General features: G+C 40.7%; 1 protein-coding gene across 7 annotated transcripts in view; it reads left to right on the plus strand.

Annotated features, from left to right (window-relative positions):
* SMYD3 (SET and MYND domain containing 3) overlaps positions 1 to 20882 on the plus strand; it is a 792487-nt gene that overhangs the window by 505760 nt on the left and 265845 nt on the right. The window lies entirely within an intron of this gene.

Genomic DNA, 20882 nt, shown 5'->3' on the forward strand with positions numbered 1-20882 from the left:
CACAGGTCATAGGTCACCAGGTCTGATGGCTGGATGCTGAGATGCTGAGTGTAGTTCTCTAGGAGGAGCTGGGCGGGGCACTCTTGCTGCTGGAGATGGGGGGTTGGGGGAGCCTTATACAGCTCCCTGCAAAATAAATGCTGAACGCTGTTTTGTTTTTTGTCTTTATTGCATAAAGTGGAATCTTTGCCAGCTTCCTTCCGGTTAGTGAAAACAGGTACTAATTTTAACATAGGTCTTTTTGTAAAAGCAAAGTGGTGTAATGTGAAATTTTGAAAAACAGAGGAAACCTATATGTATACACTTATGTATAATATACATTAAGTTTTATATTTATATTGGAAATATTTAATTTTTCATTTAAAATATTTTCTAGAGGGAGATGTATATCATTACCTCTGGAAATTTATGGTTTATTGAAAAAGAAAAGACATATGAGCAAATAAATGCCATAAAGCTCTTAAGAGCTAGGACTTGGAGTGTTCAGTTGCTTCTAATCTAGTGGTAGAGATTGACTTTCACATAATTAGCTTCAATTCAGAGTAGAACGTGGTAAATGCTGTAGTTTATATGTGAAAAAAGTACTATGAAAGTATAGAGAAGTAAAATTAGTGGGATATAGGAAACCGTCTGAAGGAGGTGTCACTTAAGTTGTGTCTTGAAGGCTGACTAAAATTATGAGCAGCTAAGACAGGGATCAAAGTATTTTTGAAATAGGAAGCATACAGACAAAGGCACAGAACTGAATAAGTGCAGGGCATGACTAGGGATAGCAAAGAAGCCAGTGTAACAGAAACACATGGCGTGTGTGGGGGTACAGCAGGAAGGTAGGGTGAGGGCAGAATGTGGAGAACCTTTGATGTCATGTTGAGTTTTGTCTTTTTGCTGGAGTCACTGGGTAGATCTTCTATTTCTCTTTTCTGGCAGTTTGAAGGGTGGATTGACAAAAGACAGGGTGGGCAGGCAGAGAGCCTACCTTGGAAAGTTGCAAGCAAGAGATCTTAAAGGTCCAAGACAGGTGACAGCAATAGGAATGAATAGAAAGGGGTGAATGTGTGAGAGTGACACAGAGATATGACCTGATGGGCAACTGAAGATGGAATGATCTACCACTTTCTTTCTTTCTTTTTAAGATTTATGTATTTTAGAAAGAGAGAAAGAAAGTGGGGGTAGAGGCTGAGGGAAACGAAAAGAATCTCAAGCTGACTCCCCAATGAGCACAGAGCCTGATGCAGGCAGGGCTCCATCTGAGGACCCCGAGATCATGACCTGAGCTGAAATCAAGAGGAGGTGCTTACCGACTGAGCCATCCAGGCGCCCCTACCACTTTCTTTATTTGCCTTGTGGCCTTGGTTTTGCACTGACTCCTGGGTCTGTCTCATGTTTCATCTGCAGCCTTAATTTACATAATTGCCCAGTAGCTTGCACCTAGGGAAAGGAGTTACCAACTGCATTGTAGTTGCCATCTTGAAAACACTTGTCTAGGAAAGATTAGCAGTATTTGACCACTACCAATATTTATACAGGGCAAATGATGTAAAGATTAAGGAGAAATATATTTTTCCTAATTACACCCTAGATTCCTCAGAACATTATTTAATCACATCGGTGAGTTAACCTGTAAAGGTGCCTGTTATACTACGTGTTAGTTTCTTTTCACTTAAAAGTATTATATCCATTAGCTATTTTGTTTCTAATCATTTAAGGTAAAAAGGATTATTGTGCTCAAAAAAAAGTTTAACAGAAAATGCTTTTTTTTTAATTTCAACAAAAATCATTATTGAAAATCTTTCTAAAGTTGTGTTGTGCTTTATTTTTTATTTATTGATTTTCTGTTGTGCTTTAGTAGATACAATTTACTAAACACATTTTTTAAAAAGATTTTATTCATTTATTTATTTGAGAAAGAGTGGGGTGGGGAGGAGCAGAGAGAGAGGAAGAAGCAAACAGATCCTGTGCTGTACACAGAACCAGATGATATGGAGCTTGATCCCACGACCCCAAGACCATGACATGAGCCCAAACGAAGAGCTGGACACTTAACAGACTGAGCTACCCAGGCATCCCCTAAACACATTTTAATATTACTTGCTGTTAAACTGCTGGGCTTCCTTTGTGATACATAATACTGTGGTTGAGGAACAGACAGCAGAGTAATCACAGGATGCACTTTGGAAAGTATAAGAAATTTTTGTTATTGATGCTGTTCATTCTTTAACTTTAAACCCGACACATAAGCTAATTATCTTGAGATGTGCTTTCCCTACCTCCTCTCTTCAGAATAACAGCCTGAAAAATATTTTTAGGTAATTTAAAGATTTCATATAGTTAGAGTCCAGTAGATCAACATGCAAACAAGTTTCCCAATGTAGTAAGTAAATTCAAGTGTGTAAGAAAAAAAGAGAGAATATCATCTTGCCTTATTTCTTTCTCCTAAATACACTGATAATAGTTTATATTATAACCAAAGAGGTCTAACTATCTTGACTTCCTCTTTGGGGAAATATCAACACTTTACCCAAAGTATTTCTTTTTAGCACTTTCTGGTATGTTTTGGGGATTTTATGATTGCACGCCTATGAAATTCCTTTGTTTTAGATTCTTAGAGCCTTTTGCTCAGCCTCTAATTGCTACCCACTCCATCTGATAATTACCTTTCTGTTTGGAATCTATTGCCTTCCTAGAACTAAAAATACTTAGACTTCACCTTGATATAGCTTGTAGGTGTTTGTGTTGACTCCTGAATAAGGCAGGACAGTTGGGTGTGTTCGAAGGCTTTCCCTGGGACAGGACACTCTCTGTGTCCCTGAGCATATTTGGGGGAATTGAGGCTCATCGTTTCAGGAAGTGTTTTTAAAACTCTCTGTTGCAGTGTGTAGCCAGTACAATACCTCCTTTTACTTAGTAAGTACCTGGAATGTCTACACTAGTTTACAAAATATATCATTAGGACATGTTGACTTTCAGGGTTTCTTTTGCATAGAATGTGAGCCATGCTAGGGTGGGGAGGGTACCTTCCCTTCGTCTTAACAGGAGCCTCTTCGAAGCCAGCATCACAGTCTTCTCAAATTATTGTGATTAGAACAGTGGTAATAATGATGCCCATCACCCAATCCTCTCCCTGTTTACCTATAAACTGCCACTTCTTTCATTTGCTTCAGAGAATCAGCTTTCTAATTTAATGGGCTGAACTAGGTCAGAAGAGGTCACATAAAATCATTAGTTTACTTTTTTTTCCCCAATTCTTGTCTATCTTTTATTTTTCATCATGACACTCCAAATACATCATCAGTAATTCTCTTTCCTGAGAGTCTTTGTAACTTTTTTGTTGTGGATTCATTGTTCTCTTAATCCTCTTTTCTTTTCATGCCTTGTTTCCTTTGGTTTCATTTTTTCTCCATTTCCTAAGGCGATCCTTGCATTTTAGCTCTTCAGGCTTACCTTTCATAGATATGCTTTCCTTTATTTTTCTTCTCCAAATAAGCTTCACCATAATCATCTTTACTTTGGAGCATTTCTGTTATTTTCTTTAAAACCAGCATTTCTTTAACCACCATTGACAATTTACTAATTTTTTTTTCAAAACCATTAAATTAATTCTTGTTTGACTGTTAACACTGTTCGTTGTCTCTGAATTCAAAGTTGGAAACCTCACATATGCAAATTCAGTCATGCTTGCTGTAATTATCAAACCCTGACTCCTTTAGTGAATATGTTCTATTTTGCATTTAGATGCTAGGGGAAAATGAGAAGCATGTGCAAAAGTAAGGCTGGAGGGAAAGAAAGAATCATGTTGGAATTTAATTTTTTTTTTTTTAAACTAAATCTGTGTATAACCCAAGAAAAGGAAAACCCGACTCTTATTTGTGGTAGTGAGCAGTAGGCTAGCTGTTGAATCTCACAAATTAGGAAGTTTGGGTGTTTTTTCTTCCAGGGGGTAATGCTGAGTAATCATTATAAAGGACAGTGTAAAGAAGTGGGGGGAGTTTTAATGGCCAGACTGCTGGCAGCTGTGTAATTGGGCATTGATTGATTGATTGATTGATTGATTGATTATTTATCTGTTCGAGAAAGAGCAGGGTTGAGAGGACGGGCAGAGGAAGAGGGAGAAGTAGGCTCCCTCTCGAGTGGGGAGCTAGATGTGGGGCTCCATCCCAAGACCCTGAGATCATGACCTTGAGCCAAAACTAAGAGTTGGACCCTTAATCAACTGAGCCACCCAGGCACTCCATTCTGACTTTCAGTAGTTAGGATTTATCTATCATCATGAAAAAATATTTTTAAGAACATCTGAAGAGTGTGTTCGCATGATGGGGAAATGGCCACTGAGTGGACAGTTCACTCTCAGATCTCTATATAGTCCAGGAATGCTGTGGGCTCCTGGCCACTGGGGACCCTGGCTGGTATTTTAGGGGAGTACCCACTCCTTGGCATTGCACATAATACACGGGATGCAGAAACCATGTTTCTACAGGGCACAGGTGCCCTGTTTTTGTTTGGTTCCTGCGTAGTTTCTATATATGTCTTTATGTAGCTTTCTTCCGTTCCTGTATAGGCTGATTGTCTTGGAGGCCAGCGCTCTCAGTGAAAAATAGCCAGTGCAGATTCCAAAGCATTTAGTACCTGTCTGTACAGTTTGTCTGAATGGCTTTGAAAGCCATCTGCCACTTCTCTACCCAAACTGTCCTCCTAAGTGCTTTCTGTTGGTTATTTAGACAGAACTGTATGGTGGGCGGAAAAAGAGACATGAATTTAGGTTTTTTAAAAAGATTTATTTATTTATTTATTTATTTATTTATTTATTTATTCATGATAGAGAGAGGCAGAGACACAGGAGGAGGGAGAAGCAGGCCCCATGCCGGGAGCCCGACGCGGTACTCGATCCCGGGACTCCAGGATCACGCCCTGGGCCAAAGACAGGCACCAAACCACCGAGCCACCCAGGGATCCCCTGAATTTAGGTTTTAAAGCAACTAATTTAAGTCCATTCCAAGGGAAATTGCCCTGTTTCATTCACTATTGAAAGAAGATGCCGGGAACACGTGTGCCTTGAGTCACCTCCAGAGTACAGCCAAATTTGGCAAAACCGTTAACTTGGCACAAGCAGTGTAACTTTAGATCAAGGTTGTATGTTGGGTTGTGAGTGACTTATGGCAACTGACTCAGAGGATGGTGAAAATAAAGTGCTGGAAGTGGTGGAGAATGAGTTTGGGTGTGAAGAGTCAGAGAGCGACCCAGTCTGTTCAGAGAGATGGAGGGGTGGCCAGAACCTGACATGGCACAAATGTCTTGCACGTAGACATCAGTTACACTGAGCACAACTTCTGTTCTGTGAGAACCTGGAGGTTCACGCAGTGATGCTGTATTTCAGTCATTCCGGGCCGTATATGTTTTCACAATTTTACATTCCTTGAACTGGAATCCATTTCACAACAGATAGCCTGATGAACTTTGCTGATGTTTCTTCTTAGGAGAACAAAATAAAATAGTGCATTTATCGAGTGTGTCTTATAGCTGATGAACTTGGGTAATAATCGATCTTGCTACTATTTCCTAAGCTCCTTGTGTGCCGGGAGCTATTCTCGCATGCATTGTTAGCTCATTTATTTCTCACGGCTTTTCTGCTTTACAGGTTTCTGATAAATTCTGCTTCTTTATTTCTGGTTTCTTCCTAATCAAAATTAATTGGCCAATAATACGGAAATGCAGACACATAATTTAGCATATTGTACCCAACATAAAAATCCTAATTCCCTGATGTTTTTAAACATGATCAAGTGGGGGCACCTGGGTGGCTCAGTTAAGCGTCTGGCTTTGGCTCCAGTCATGATCTCAGGATCCTGGGATCAAGTCCCTCATCCGGCTTCCTGCTCCATGAAGAGTCTGCTTCTCCCTTTGCCTGCCACTTCCCCGCGCCCTCCCCCCACCCCCACTCCCCGCTAGTGTTCTCTCTCTTGCTCTCTGTCTCTATAAATAAATAAAATCTTTAAAAAAATCTAATCAGGTAGGAATGTGAAGGTGTTTGTGAAACAAGAAAAAACAATCACACAATCACATTTATTCGGGGAGGGGGGGGAGGTGAGAGGAGGGCCAGAGTGAGAGGGAGGGGTTCTTTGCAGTTCTGTCCTGATGACTCATGTATAAATACCTACAAATACTGTGACATTCACATGACAAGGTGTCAGGGCTTCATTTTCTCTTTCTTACTTTAGCCATTTGCTCTTTTGTAGCTGATTTATCTTTCCAGCTTGCCCGAGGGAGAGAATATCCCTCTCTTTGTGGCACTAATTTGGTAATGGTTCCTGGCTGCAGTCAGACCATGGGGAGAGTGGAGAATTCAAAGGCCATCCACTTTCCTTACATCTCCCAGCTGGTCCTTGGTAATCCCCAGGCATCCTTCCTGGATGATCATATGGGGAGGCCAGCATGCCTCCCCGGGCCATGGACGCACAGAAGACTCCTATGTTTCTGAATTGAGCTGACAGATTAGAGTGCTGCCCTGCATTATTGCAACTTGTTTTTTGACAGAGTGACTTACAAAGAAATATGGCCAATAGTCAAAATCATCTTGGCTAAGAAAGGCTAAAATTTGTCAGAATTAGAGAAAAATGTGACATTTTTGTGCTTTCTTATTTCACTAGGCAGACTGGTGCAAGGGGTGGATTTTCCTACCTCCTCCCTGGTGTATAAAATAGGCCCTTGATGAATGAATGAATAAACCTCTATTTCTGAGGGCTGGGGTGCAGCACAGCACCATTCCAGACCTTGCCTGGACCTTACCACTCCCCCCAGCCTGTCTTGTGTGATTCCTTCAGGGCTGAGTTTTCTGTTCCAAAGGTTATTTTGACAAACTAAATTCTGCTGATGTGTGAGGGCAGGTGAATATCTAGCCTTAGAAGAGTGTATTGATTTCCCTTAGCCTTCTGTCCTCATCTATGGAATGAAGGCACTGTTCTAAGAGCTCCCTTGTGAGAGGACTGGAGACCCTGAGAGACTGGGAACTAGAAGTGCAGGGGAGAGGGAGCACCTACTGTGGGAGTGCTAGTGCTCCCACCTCGGACAGCACAGGTGTGCCTCAGTGAGGGCTTTGCCTTGTTGCAAACAGTGGGCTCAGTGGTATGACTTTCAGGTGGCCTCCAGAGGTGGTGGAGGAAGGCTCTGCCGACCAGTTGGTCCCGGCACCCCTGTAGGCACTCCTCGTCTGGTGCACCAACGCCTGTGTCCAGCCCCTGCATCTCCTTCCTGGCTCTGCAGAGAAAGAATTACATCATGGCATTTCAGGCACCACTGTCTTTAATATCATTCTGCTTTTTCCTTCCTCTCCACGTTCAGTGATGCAGACTAGGATCAGGACACATTCTAGAGGTTTTCAAGGGTTTTTTTTTAAACTAAGGAAAATGTGATGGGCTTCTCTTGTAATGTCTGCATCATCAGATGTCACCACATTCACCTTTAGGAAGTCACAGTAGTCTATGTGGGTATTAAGCTTATGCTAACTTGCTTCAATGTCAGGAAAATATTTTCCAGAATTTACAATTAGATTTGTACTTTGCCTCCGTGTCACATAAGGAATAAGGAGTGTGGGTTATCCTTGTGAGTCCAGGTGGATGTACCTCCTCTGGCACCCCGTTCTCATGTAGCCTTCTCTGACCTGGCCCTCTGCTGGGCACTGGCACTGCTGTCTCTCTGGCTGCTCCCGGTGTCGCTGAGGACAGGACTCGTGCTGACACCTTCCTGTAGCTTCAGAACCTGGTCTGTGCAGGTCGCTGAGTGGGTGTTTGTTATGGGAAGGGATGCAGACTGAGAGAGGAAGGAGGGAAAGACAGAAGGACAAGAAGAGATTTTTTGTTGTTGCATAATGATGATTGCCTTGGTTTATCAGCAATGCCATATGGAAGCCACAGAGTCTAAAACAAAGTCACCGGTACTGAATGTACTCTGTCCATCGGTATTGACTCAGCAAACATTTTTTGAGCATGCTCAGTGTGTAGACCAATCTGATCCAGGGGGAAAGGTAATGAAATACAATTTCTCCCCTCTTGGAACTCAAATAAGAAATGGCTGTAACATACAGTGCAGGACGTGGGAGCAGATTCGTGCCCAAGTCTGGGAGCACCAGCCAGAGAGCCTCCCTCCCCCAGCAAGGCAGTCACAAGGCTCCTCCAGGAGAAGAGTTGAGCTGGGCCCAAAGGCTCACGGGAGTTGAGTAGATGCAGAGAGGGGATGCTTCAAGCAGAGGGACTGGCTCGCCCTGCAGAGACAGGGAGGTGTGAAGAGTGGAAAGTGCAGAGAACAGCCCAGCAGGCAGAGAAGGAACGGAAGGAGAAGATTAGGTCAGGACCATGTCCAGTCTCAGGGCTCGTCTCCCCCTAGGCCAGGACTTGTCTATCTTTCTTAAAGCCATGCTTCTATTTTGCTCTCCTCCTAGGAGCCCCACAAACTAGTTAAAAAGAGTTTGTTAAACTTTCTTTTTGGTAGTGGACATCAAAAAAGGAAACATATGTTTAATCTCCTTTTCCAGAATCCCTCCTCTCTTCATATTCTGGTGAACTGTGACCCAGGGAAGGGACCTCCCTGGGAACTCTTTGCAGGTCACTGGTGGAGGGGTGGAGGGGCAGCACGCAGATGTTTCATCTAGGGGCCAGCTCAGGCATCTGGTCAGGAGCAAGGCTGGGGGAGAACCATTTATGTATTCATTATGGTGGCAGAAGAGACAAATGATCACACAGAAATGCCACTAGTGTGTTTTGCATACCTGGCTGGAAGGAAGCAGGGATGGGGTACTTAGGAGCTACCTCCAGAGAAATGGGAGGTAGTGGGGAATGAAGCCACGATTTCTCTTCTCTTTTCCTTCCTTCTGTGTCCTGAAAACAAAGGAGTGCACACTGAGAGGTCACAAGACGGACTGTCTGACCTCAGACAGGGCTGCTAACTTCTTGTAGCCCCTGCACTGCATAGAATTGGGACCCTCGCCTGATCGGTGTCCACCCTTCCCCGTCTCCTACTTGCATGGGTCGTCAGGCACTGGGTGTGCATAGGCCACCACAGAAGGATGGACCCACTGAGGTGCCCCCTTGCCTACTGCCACTGCCTGCCAGAAACCGCCCCTGGTCCTGATCTCCAGGACACCCCTGTGTAGCTTGGAGACAAGCTGTGTGCCCTCCTCATGGTATAATATGAGGGGCTACACTCCCTGAGGGGTCAATGTCAAGTATGATCATCATGACAAACCCTGCCACACGGAATTTCTCCTGGAAAGAGTATTCGCCTCAGTTTCCCCATAAAGTAACCCCGGCTCACGCTGGAATCTTTCATTGAGGTTTACTTTTTTTTTTTTTTAATTTTTTTTTTAATTTTTATTTATTTATGATAGTCACAGAGAGAGAGAGAGAGAGAGAGAGAGAGAGAGGCAGAGACACAGGCAGAGGGAGAAGCAGGCTCCATGCACCAGGAGCCCGATGTGGGATTCGATCCTGGGTCTCCAGGATCGCGACCTGGGCCAAAGGCAGGCGCCAAACCGCTGCGCCACCCAGGGATCCCTCATTGAGGTTTACGTGAAGCAATGGGTTAGTGTTCGGTTTTACCTTCCACATAGAACATTTTTTCTGTGGTTTCCTTTCTTCCATTAACTTGATGGAAAAACACAGCCGATCTGAGCCCCACTGTGCCTCATCCAGGTGAGCCTAGCTTGGGGAATGCCCAACACCCAGCATACTTCATTTCAGATTTTAGCACCAGGACTAAGAGACATGACCATGCAGGGTACCAGCAGTAGATTTTTGCTCCAGTTACCTGGAAAGAGAAGAATGAGACGAGATGATCACGAAAGAGAACATTTTTAGAGACTCGAGCTGAACAAAAGAATCCTTAAGTGTTATCTGTTGCAGAAAGTTGAGCTCATCGTGATAATAAACTTTGTGGACAGGAACGTGACTACATGAAATGTTTGGCAGAAAGGACACTTACGGTAGAGCTGTGGAAACTATAACAATATCCTGTAATAAATTATTTAAGAATATCGCCATATTTCTGAGCCTCGGGATGTGGGAGGAAAATTAAATGATGGAAACCATGTTAAGAGCTTTTATACTTTTATACGTACTTGACAGACATACACTGCAAATGCTTTTCTCATCATCTGAGTTATATAAGGAGGTGGAATGCCAGGGTACATCCTAAGAGGAAGGACAAATTTCTGGATGTCATTCCTGTTTTGCTTTCTCTTATCAGAGACAATTATTTCAGACATAATGGGTTCCACTGTGAGGAAAGTCCTTAGAAAAATGAAGATGTGGGTGAGCTTCCGAAGACAGACTTGTTATCCACAAGGGCTGCATTTTGTGATTCTTCATTGGCTAACGTTGGGTAGCTCCACCTTGCGAACATTTGAAACAGGAAGCAAAATTCTATGATCCTGCTATCCCTGTGCTTACAATACTGGCCTTGATATTGACTTTAACCTTTGCAAGTCATCGTGGAGTCTTTTGTGTGTCTCGTGTACACTCTTGGTGACCATGGCTGGAAATGTGATCGATACTATTGCCATTTGTGGAAACAGATAATACTTGAATTTACAGGACGTAGGACACGTGCCCAAGGGTGTTTGTGATACAGGATGTAGTAAAGCTGTGGTTCTTAATTAGATTATTTTATTGTTTACTTGGCTTGTCTTATACAGTACATTTGCAGAGCCTTTAGTAATATTCATACAAAGACAGATTTTTAGTTTTCTCATTTAACAACTGGTAGACATGATTTAATTTGCTTTAAATTAGATTACTTATCAATATTGGAATAAATACTTTTTATCAGCATCTTATCAACAGTTTTTATCCATCAACATACATTCAAATGAATGGTTTTAGTTTGGGCCTTAGCATCATGCTTTTAAAACCTGATGCTTACCATTCTTATAATCCACTCTTTAGAAAACCAACCAGATTAAATTTTGTAATTTTTATGTTGTTTCCAAGTGATGAGGTAAGAGAAGGTGCAAGCACATTTCAAATAACACACTGGAGACTTCAATTGCTTTCATGCCATCTGCTGAAAATAAGAGTATACACTCATTATTTGTTCTCCTTCTAGCATTTTCTAAATACTAGAGACATCTTGAGGTGGTGGAAGATTTCAAACAGATAAAAATCATTATAATGGAGCATCTTGAGTCAAATTTATAGAATTATCATTTTTAGGTTCCTCCTTTACTCGTTTTCTAGCATCCTTGCTTGCTGTGTTTAACTAGGGTCCATTAAATTTGCAATCAGAAGAGCCTGTGACAGAAACATAGAAAATTTCATCAGGTCAGACTCCACAAGGCTGGCTGTGGAGCAGCACAGTGATGGGGCCTGAGCATACTAGCTCAACGCCTGCTCACAAATGACACGTGGAGGCTCTTCAGCTATTTCCCAACCAAGGGAAAATATACTGCACTGATTGTTCTATTGATTGATTTTTAAAGACTGAAATTGAAAAGATGCCATCCATATCTATCCTTACTGTTGTAAACCTTCTGGAATTCTGGGATTTGTGATTTTTGTCATTTGAGTGCTGCCTCCTCATGTGCCAGCTCACCTCCTTCCCCAGCCTGAGTCCCTTCCGTTCTTCTGGTTGGTGGATTGTATACCTTTTGTGTTCTGGGCAAGGAAAAAATTGTAAATGAGTGACCAAAGGGAGAGGTAAGCTATCAGGAATGGCCGGAGTTGCATCATGAGAAATGGTTCAGTACTTGGCATGCAGATAGGAAGGATCAGGGGTAAAATTTTAAATCTCTTGAGGTTTAGGGGCACCTGGGTGGCTCAGTTGGTTAAGCGACCCCACTCTTGGTTTAAGCTCAGATCATGATCTCAGGGCCCTGGGATTGAGAACCCTGGTCAGGCTCTGTACTTAGTGGGGAGTCAGCTTGAGGATTCTTCCTCTCTCCCTCTGCCCCCCACCCCCGCTATCTCTCTCTCTGTCTCAAATAAATAAATCTTTAAACAATAAATAATAAATAAATAAATCTCTTGGGGTTTATGAGAAGATTCTGAAAAAATAGTTCTGTTTTTAATAAAATGTCATATGCCATGGAGGAGAATAATATACCCAGACTAAAATCATTACCATGCTTCTAAAATTAGAGAATTAATAGTTCTGGGTCGGGGGTGGGGGGAGCAGTTATTTTGTACAAAAACCTCTGCTTTGGGTTTTGGTATGTGCCAACTCTCCCTGCTTCCTTTCCTTCTATGCACAGACTTTAATAAAACGAAATGCAGTAAGCTCTCTGTTGAAAATTTACCTTTAGCCTCTCTATTAATAAACTCTGTGTGTCAAATTTGTGTGTCCTGCACATTCTACTTATGCCTTAAATAGAGAAATTATAAAGGAGATGCAGATGGTCTTTGAGAAAACTGCCTGATGTTTGTGTTTAGAAACTGAGTTCCCTTTTGTTTAAATCTTTTAAAATTTATATCTTTTGAAATTGAAAGCATTCTTTAAGGTCGGCTAGAAGCCAGCTATAGCTACTTGCACACAGACCAAGTACTTTGTAGAAGTGAGTAATTAGGGCGAGGAGGTGCTGGGAAGTGGATGGCTTCTCCTGTTATGGTGTAGAAGTAATCTGTTCTGAATGGGTTGTATGTTTTCTTAGGGCTGCTCAGCTTTGCCATTAAAAGATAATGGTATGTCGGTGATTTTCCCTTGTGTCTCAAATACCTTAATTTATCTGCTGCTACAATAAAAAGCTTCTAGTTCAGAAAATTTGAGGAAAATGTAAAATTTAAACATGTATATAAAATAACTCTCTGAAGTATTCACTTTGTGTTTTTATGATGGCTACAGGGGAACTTTTATTTTTTATTTTTATTTTTTTTAAAGATTTTGTTTATTCATTGAGAGACACAGAGAGAGAGGCAGAGACATAAGCAGAAGGAGAAGCAGGCTCCCTGCTGGGAGCCCAGTGTGGGACTTGATCACAGAATCCTGGGATCACTCCCTATGCCGAAGGAAGATGCTCAACTGCTAAGCCACCCAGGCATCCCAGCTACAGGAGAACTTTTAATCCCCAGAACACAAATGTCAGGTTCTGGACCTAGAACCCAAACCAAATGACATAAAAGTATGGTTCATAGGATATTTATATATTATAGTTTATATATGTTTGCATTCCAGTATAGTTAGCATATAGTGTTGTATTAGTTACAGGTGTAAATATAGTGATTGAACACTTCCATACATCACCTGGTGCTCATCATGACAGGTATACTCCTTAATCCCCTGTCACCTACTTCACGCATCCCCCCATCTGCCTCCCCTCTGGTCACCATCACTTTGTTCTCTAGACTTAAGGATCTGTTTTTTGGTTTGTCTCTTTTTTCTTTGTTTTGTTTCTTAAATTCCACATATGAATGAAATCATGGTATTTGTCTTTCTCTGACTTTTTTCACTTAGCATTATTCTCTAGATTCATCCATGTCATTGCAAATGGCAAGATTTCATTCTTTTTAATGATTGAGTAATATTCCATTGTATATACATAACCAAAGCTGCTTTATCCATTCATCAATCAATGAATATTTGGGTTGCTTCCATAGTTTGGTTATTATAAATAAAGCTGCAATAAACATATGGGTGCATGTATGTTTTTGAATTAATGTTTCATAACCTATTGGTATATTTCTAGCAGAGGAATTACTGGATCATATGGTAATTGTAGTTTTAATTTTTTTGAAGACACTCCATATTTTTTTATAAATTTATTTTTTATTGGTGTTCAATTTGCCAACATATAGAATAACACCCAGTGCTCATTCCATCAAGTGCCCCCCTCAGTGCCCGTCACCCAGTCACCACCAACCCCCCGCCCACCTCCCTTTCTACCATCCCTAGTTCATTTCCCAGAGTTAGGAGTCTCTCATGTTCTGTCTCCCTTTCTGCTATTTCCCACTCATTTTTTCTCCTTTCCCCTTTATTCCCTGTCACTATTTTTTATATTCCCCAAATGATTGAGACCATATAATGTTTGTCCTTCTCCGATTGACTTATTTCACTCAGCATAATACCCTCCAGTTCCATCCACATGGAAGCAAATGGTGGGTATTTGTCGTTTCTTTTTTTATGTATAAATTTATTTTTTATTGATGTTCAATTTGCCAACATATAGAATAACACCCAGTGCCCATCCTGTCAAGTGCCCACCTCAGTGCCTATCACCCAGTCACCCCCACCCCCCGCCCACCTCCCCTTCCACCACCCCTAGTTCATTTCCCAGAGTTAGGAGTCTTTCATGTTCTGTCTCCCTTTCTGATATTTTCACTCATTTTCTCTCCTTTCCCCTTTATTCCCTTTCACTATTTTTTATATTCCCCAAATGAATGAGACCTTATTTTCGTCCTTCTCCGATTGACTTATTTCACTCAGCAGTTCCATCCACGTCGAAGCAAATGGTGGGTATTTGTCGTTTCTAATGGCTGAGTAATATTCCATTGTATACATAAACCACAGCTTCTTTATCCATTCATCTGTCCATGGACACCGAGGCTCCTTCCACAGTGTGGCTATTGTGGCCATTGCTGCTAGAAACATCGGGGTGCAGGTGTCCCGACATTTCACTGCATCTGTATCTTTGGGGTAAATCCCCAGTCAGTGCAATTGCTGGGTCATAGGGCAGACCTATTTTTAACTCTTTGAGGAACCTCCACACAGTTTTCCAGAGTGGCAGCACCAGTTCACATTCCCACCAACAGTGCAAGAAGGTTCTCCTTTCTCCACATCCTCCCCAACATTTGTTGTTTCCTGCTTTGTTAATTTTCCCCATTCTCACTGGTGTGAGGTGGTATCTCATTGTGGTTTTGATTTGTATTTCCCTGATGGCAAGTGATGCGGAGCATTTTCTCATGTGCTTGTTGGCCATGTCTATGTCTTCCTCTGTGAGATTTCTCTTCATGTCTTTTGCCCATTTCATGATTGGATTGTTTCTTTGCTGTTGAGTCTAATAAGTTTTTTATAGATCTTGGAAACTAGCCCTTTATCTGATACGTCATTTGCAAATATCTTCTCCCATTCTATAGGTTGTCTTTTAGTTTTGTTGACTGTTGCTTTTGCTGTGCAGAAGATTCTTATCTTGATGAAGTCCCAATAATTCATTTTTGCTTTTGTTTCTCTTGCCTTCATGGATGTATCTTGCAAGAAGTTGCTGTGGCCAAATTCAAAAAGGGTGTTGCCTGTGTTCTCCTCTAGGATTTTTATGGAATCTTGTCTCACATTTAGATCTTTCATCCATTTTGAGTTTATCTTTGTGTATGGTGTGAGAGAGTGGTCTAGTTTCATTCTTCTGCATGTGGATGTCCAATTTTCCCAGCACCATTATTTATTAAAGAGATTGTCTTTTTTTCCAGTGGATAGTCTTTCCTCCTTTGTTGAATATTAGTTGACCATAAAGTTGAGGGTCCACTTCTGGATTTTCTATTCTGTTCCATTGATCTATGTGTCTGTTTTTGTGCCAGTACCACACTGTCTTGATGACCACAGCTTTGTAGTACAACCTGAAATCTGGCATTGTGATGCCCCCAGCTATGGTTTTCTTTTTTAATATTCCCCTGGCTATTCGGGGTCTTTTCTGATTCCATACAAATCTTAAAATAATTTGTTCCAACTCTCTGAAGAAAGTCCACGGTATTTTGATAGGGATTGCATTAAACATGTAAATTGCCCTGGGTAGCATTGACATTTTCACAATATTAATTCTGCCAATCCATGAGCATGGAATATTTTTGCATCTCTTTGTGTCTTCCTCAATTTCTTTCAGAAGTGTTCTGTAGTTTTTAGGATATAAATCCTTTACCTCTTTGGTTAGGTTTATTCCTAGGTATCTTATGCTTTTGGGTGCAATTGTAAATGGGACTGACTCCTTAAATTCTCTTTCTTCAGTCTCATTGTTAGTGTATAGAAATGCCACTGACTTCTGGGCATTGAGTTTGTATCCTGCCATGCTGCCAAATTGCTGTATGAGTTCTAGCAATCTTGGGGTGAAGGCTTTTGGGTTTTCTACGTAGAGTGTCATGTCATCTGCGAAGAGGCAGAGTTTGACTTCTTCTTTGCCCTTTTGGATGCCTTTTATTTCTTTTTTGTTGTCTGATTGCTGAGGCTAGGACTTCTAGTACTATGTTGAATAGCAGTGGTGAGAGTGGACATCCCTGTCTTGTTCCTGATCTTAGGGGAAAGGCTCCCAGTGTTTCCCCATTGACAATGATATTTGCTGTGGGCTTTTCGTAGATGGCTTTTAAGATGCTAAGGAATGTTCCCTCTATCCCTACACTCTGAAGAGTTTTGATCAGGAATGAGTGCTGTATTTTGTCAAATGCTTTCTCTGCATCTATTGAGAGGATCATATGGTTTTTGTTTTTTCTCTTGCTGATGTGATGAATCACATTGGTTGTTTTACGAGTGTTGAACCAGCCTTGCATCCTGGGGATAAATCCCACTTGGTCATGGTGAATAATCTTCTTAATGTATTGTTGTATCCTATTGGCTAGTATCTTGTTGAGAATTTTTGCATCCATGTTCATCAGGGATATTGGTCTATAATTCTCCTTTTTGGTGGGGTCTTTGTCTGGTTTTGGAATGAAGATGATGCTGGCCTCATAGAATGAGTTTGGAAGTATTCTATCTCTTTCTATCTTTCTATGGATACCTATTCTACTAAAGCTGTTCGGAAAGATAGAATCCCCCAGGGAAACCATCTGGCCCTGGACTTTTGTGTCTTGGGAGGTTTTTGATGACTGCTTCGATTTCCTCCCTGGTTATTGGCCTGTTCAGGTTTTCTATTTCTTCCTGTTCCAGTTTTGGTAGTTTGTGGTTTTCCAGAAATGCGTCCATTTCTTCTAGATTGCCTGATTTATTGGCGTATAGCTGCTCATAATGTGTTTTTAAAATCGTTTGTATTTCCTTGGTGTTGGTAGTGATCTCTCCTTTCTCATTCATGATTTTATTAATTTGAGTCTTTTCTCTCTTCTTTTTAATAAGGCTGGCTAATGGTTTATCTATCTTATTAATTCTTTCAAAGAACCAGCTCCTGGTTTTGTTGATCTGTTCCACAGTTCTTCTGGTCTCTATTTCATTGAGTTCTGCTCGAATCTTTATTAACTCTCTTCTTCTGCTGGGTGTAGGATCTATTTGCTGTTTTTACTCTAGCTCCTTTAGGTGCAAGATTAGCTTTTGTATTTGAGTTCTTTCCAGTTTTTGGATGGATGCTTGTATTGCGATGTATTTCCCCTTCAGGACTGCTTTTGCTGTATCCCAAAGATTTTGAATGGTTGTATCTTCATTCTCATTAGTTTCCATGAATCTTTTTAATTCTTCTCTAATTTCCTGGTTGACCTTTTCATCTTTTAGCAGGATGGTCCTTAACCTCCACGTGTTTTTTTGAGCAAACTTTTCACAGTGGCTGTAACAGTTTTCATTCCAACAGTGCACAAGGGTTATTTGTTCTCCACATTCTTGGCAACACCTGTTGTTTCTTGTGTTTTTGATTTTAGGTGTTCTGACAGGTATGAGGTGGTAACTCATTTGTATTTCCCTGATGTTGAGCTGATGTTGAGCATTTTTTCATGTGTCTGTTGGCCATTTGCATGTCTTCTTTGGAGAAATGTCTGTTCATGGCTTCTGCCCATTTTTTATTTGGATTATTTGGGTTTTGGATATTACGTAGTATCAGTTCTTTATAGATCTTGAATGCTAGCCCTTTTCCAGCTATGTCATTTGCAAATATCTTCTCCCATTCTACAGGTTGCTTTTTAGTTTTGTTGATTGTTTCCTTTGCTATACAGAAGCTTTTTATTTTAATGTAGTCTCAATAGTTTAGTTTTTCTTTTATTTTTCATGCTTCAGGAGATACACCTAGAAAAATGTTGCTACAGCCAATGTTAGAAATTACTGTTTTTGCTCTCTTCTAGGATTTTATTATTTCAGATCTCACATTTAGGTCCTTTATCCATTTTGCATTTATATTTTATATGATGTAAGAAGGTGGTCTTGTTTCATCCTTTTTGCATGTAGCTGTTCAGTGTTCCCAGCATCATTTATTGAAGAGACTGTTTTTTCCCCATTGTATATTCTTGCCTCCTTTGATAAAATTAATTAACCATATAATTGTGGGTATATTCTGGGTTCTTTATTCTGTTCTTCTGATCTATGTATCTGTGCACCAGTACTACCATATTGCTTTGATTATCACAGCTTTGTAGAATATCTCGAAATCTGGAATTGTGGATCTTGACAATTGCAGTTTTGTTTTTCTTTTTCATGATTGCTTTGGTTATTTGGGTTATTTTGTGGCACCGTATAAATTTTAGGATTATTTGTTCTAGTTCTCTGAAAAATGCTCGTGGTATTTTGATGGGAATTAGATTAAATCTGTAGGTCACTTTGGGGAGTAGACATTTTAACAATATTTGTTCTTCCAGTCAATGAGAATGAAATAGTTTTCTGTTTGTGTTGTCTTCAATTTCTTTTATCAGTGCTGTATAGTTCTCAAAGTACAGGTCTTTCACCTTTTTGGTTAAGTTTATTCCTAGGCATTTTATTCTTTTTGGTGCAATTATAAATGTGATTGTTTTCCAAATTCCTCTTTCTCCCACTTCATTATTAGTGTATAGAAATGTAATGGATTTCTGTATATTGGTTTTGTATCTTACAACCTTTCTGAATTAATTTATCAGTTCTGATAGTTTTTTGGTGAAATCTTTAGCGTTTTCTATAAATAGCATTATATCAAAAAAATAAATAGCATTATATCATCTGTAAATAGTGGAAGTTCTATTTCTTCTTTACCAATTTTGATACCTTTTATTTCTTTTTCTTGTCTGATTGCTGTGACTGGTACTTCCAGTACTATGCCAAATAAAGTGGTGAGAGTAGACATCCTTTTCTAGTTCCTGACCTTAGGGAAAAAGCTGTTTTCCACTATTAAGTATGATGTTAGCTGTGTGTTTTTCATACATAGCTTTTATTATGTTGAGGATGTTTCCTGTAAACCCACTTTGTTAAGGGTTTTTATCATGTTTCATAGATTATTTAAAATTTTACTTTAGTTGTTTTTACAAAATACAGAGGTTCAACAATCACTTGTTCTAACTCACTAGAATTTTACTATCCAGAAAGACTACAGTGTTAGATTATAAAGGCTTTTGATTTTTTTTTTGATTGGAGTTCGATTTGCCAGCATATAGTATAACACCCAGTGCTCATCCCATCAAGTGCCCCCCTCAGTGCCCATCACCCAGTTACCCCATCCGCCCGCCCACCTCCCCTTCCACTACCCCTTATTTGTTTCCCAGAGTTAGAAGTCTCTCATGTTTTGTCACCCTCTCTGATTTTTCCCACTCATTTTCTCTCCTTTCCCCTATAATCCCTTTCACTATTTTTTTTTAAACTTTTTATTTATTTATTTATTTATGATAGGCACACAGTGAGAGAGAGAGAGAGAGGCAGAGACACAGGCAGAGGGAGAAGCAGGCTCCATGCTCCGGGAGCCCGACGTGGGATTCGATCCCGGATATCCAGGACCGCGCCCTGGGCCAAAGACAGGCGCCAAACTGCTGCGCCACCCAGTGATCCCCCTTTCACTATTTTTTATATTCCCTGTATGAGTGAAACCATATAATTGTCCTTCTCTGATTGACTTACTTCACTCAGCATAATACCCTCCAGTTCCATCCACACTGAAGCAAATGGTGGGTATTCATCATTTCTAATAGTTGAGTAATATTCCACTGTATATATAGACCACATCTTCTTTATCCATTCATCTTTCGATGGACACCGAGGCTCCTTTTACAGTTTGGCTATTGTGGACATTGCTGCTATAAACATTGGGGTGCAGGTGTTTCGGCTTTTCACTGCATCTGTATCTTTGGGGTAAATCCCCAGTAGTGCAATTGCTGGGTTATAGGGTAGCTTTATTTTTAACTCTTTGAGGAACCTCTACTTAGTTTTTATAAAGAATTTTTTTAACTGAAATAATCCCATTAATATGCTTTTCTAAAGGCATCTGTGTGAAGTCTTCATTCATTGTTTAACCTGCGCAATTTTCCAAGAAAATTGTTTATACAAGGAAATACTTTGGAAAGTATTTAAACTTTTATTTCTGGGCTTTATTTCCATTCTTTTATTTCTTGGTATAAAGAGGAATTCCTTTCAGATTTTTACTTGAGCACATATGGATATACTAGTGAGTGAAACCAGTATTTTTAATAAAAGTGGGAGTAGGCACAAAGTTACAACTGTTCTAGCTCAGGAATACTCGCACAAAACACCTCTCAGGATAATATGAATGAGGAACTTGTCTGGAATTGGTGCAGTAGGACTTTAAAACATCCTACCTAGGAATCTTGGATGGCTCAGTGTTTGAGTCTGCCTTCGGCTCAGGTCCTGGTTTCAGAATCCCAGGATGGAGTCCCACATCAGGCTCCCTGTGGGGAGCCTGCTTCTCCCTCTGCCTAAGACTTTGCCTCTCTCCATCTCTCTCATGAATAAATAAATAAAATCTTAAAAAAAAATTGTACCTATTTTGTGGAGTAGGGCAGAAGGAGAGAGTAGCTGACAGGTACCAGTGAAAACAGGAGAAGGAAAAGAAGGGAGAAAAGTTAACAAAGGAAAAGATGCCAGAAAAATGGGAGGGAAGGCAAGGGGTATGGGGACTCTTGCTCATTCATTCATTCATTTTGCACATATTAATTTTGTGCCCCATGTATCAAGCCCCTGGGCATATTTTTGCGTGTGTTGATGGGGGGGGGGGCGGCGAGAGTGCATGGGAGGGGCAGAGGGAGAGGGAAAGAGAGACTCCCCAGCGAACTTCCTACCCAGTGGAGCCTATCATGGGGCTCCATCTCATGATCCTGAGATCA

Source organism: Canis aureus, chromosome 6 (genome assembly GCF_053574225.1).
Source record: "Canis aureus isolate CA01 chromosome 6, VMU_Caureus_v.1.0, whole genome shotgun sequence".
Classification (NCBI taxonomy): Eukaryota; Metazoa; Chordata; class Mammalia; order Carnivora; family Canidae; genus Canis; species Canis aureus.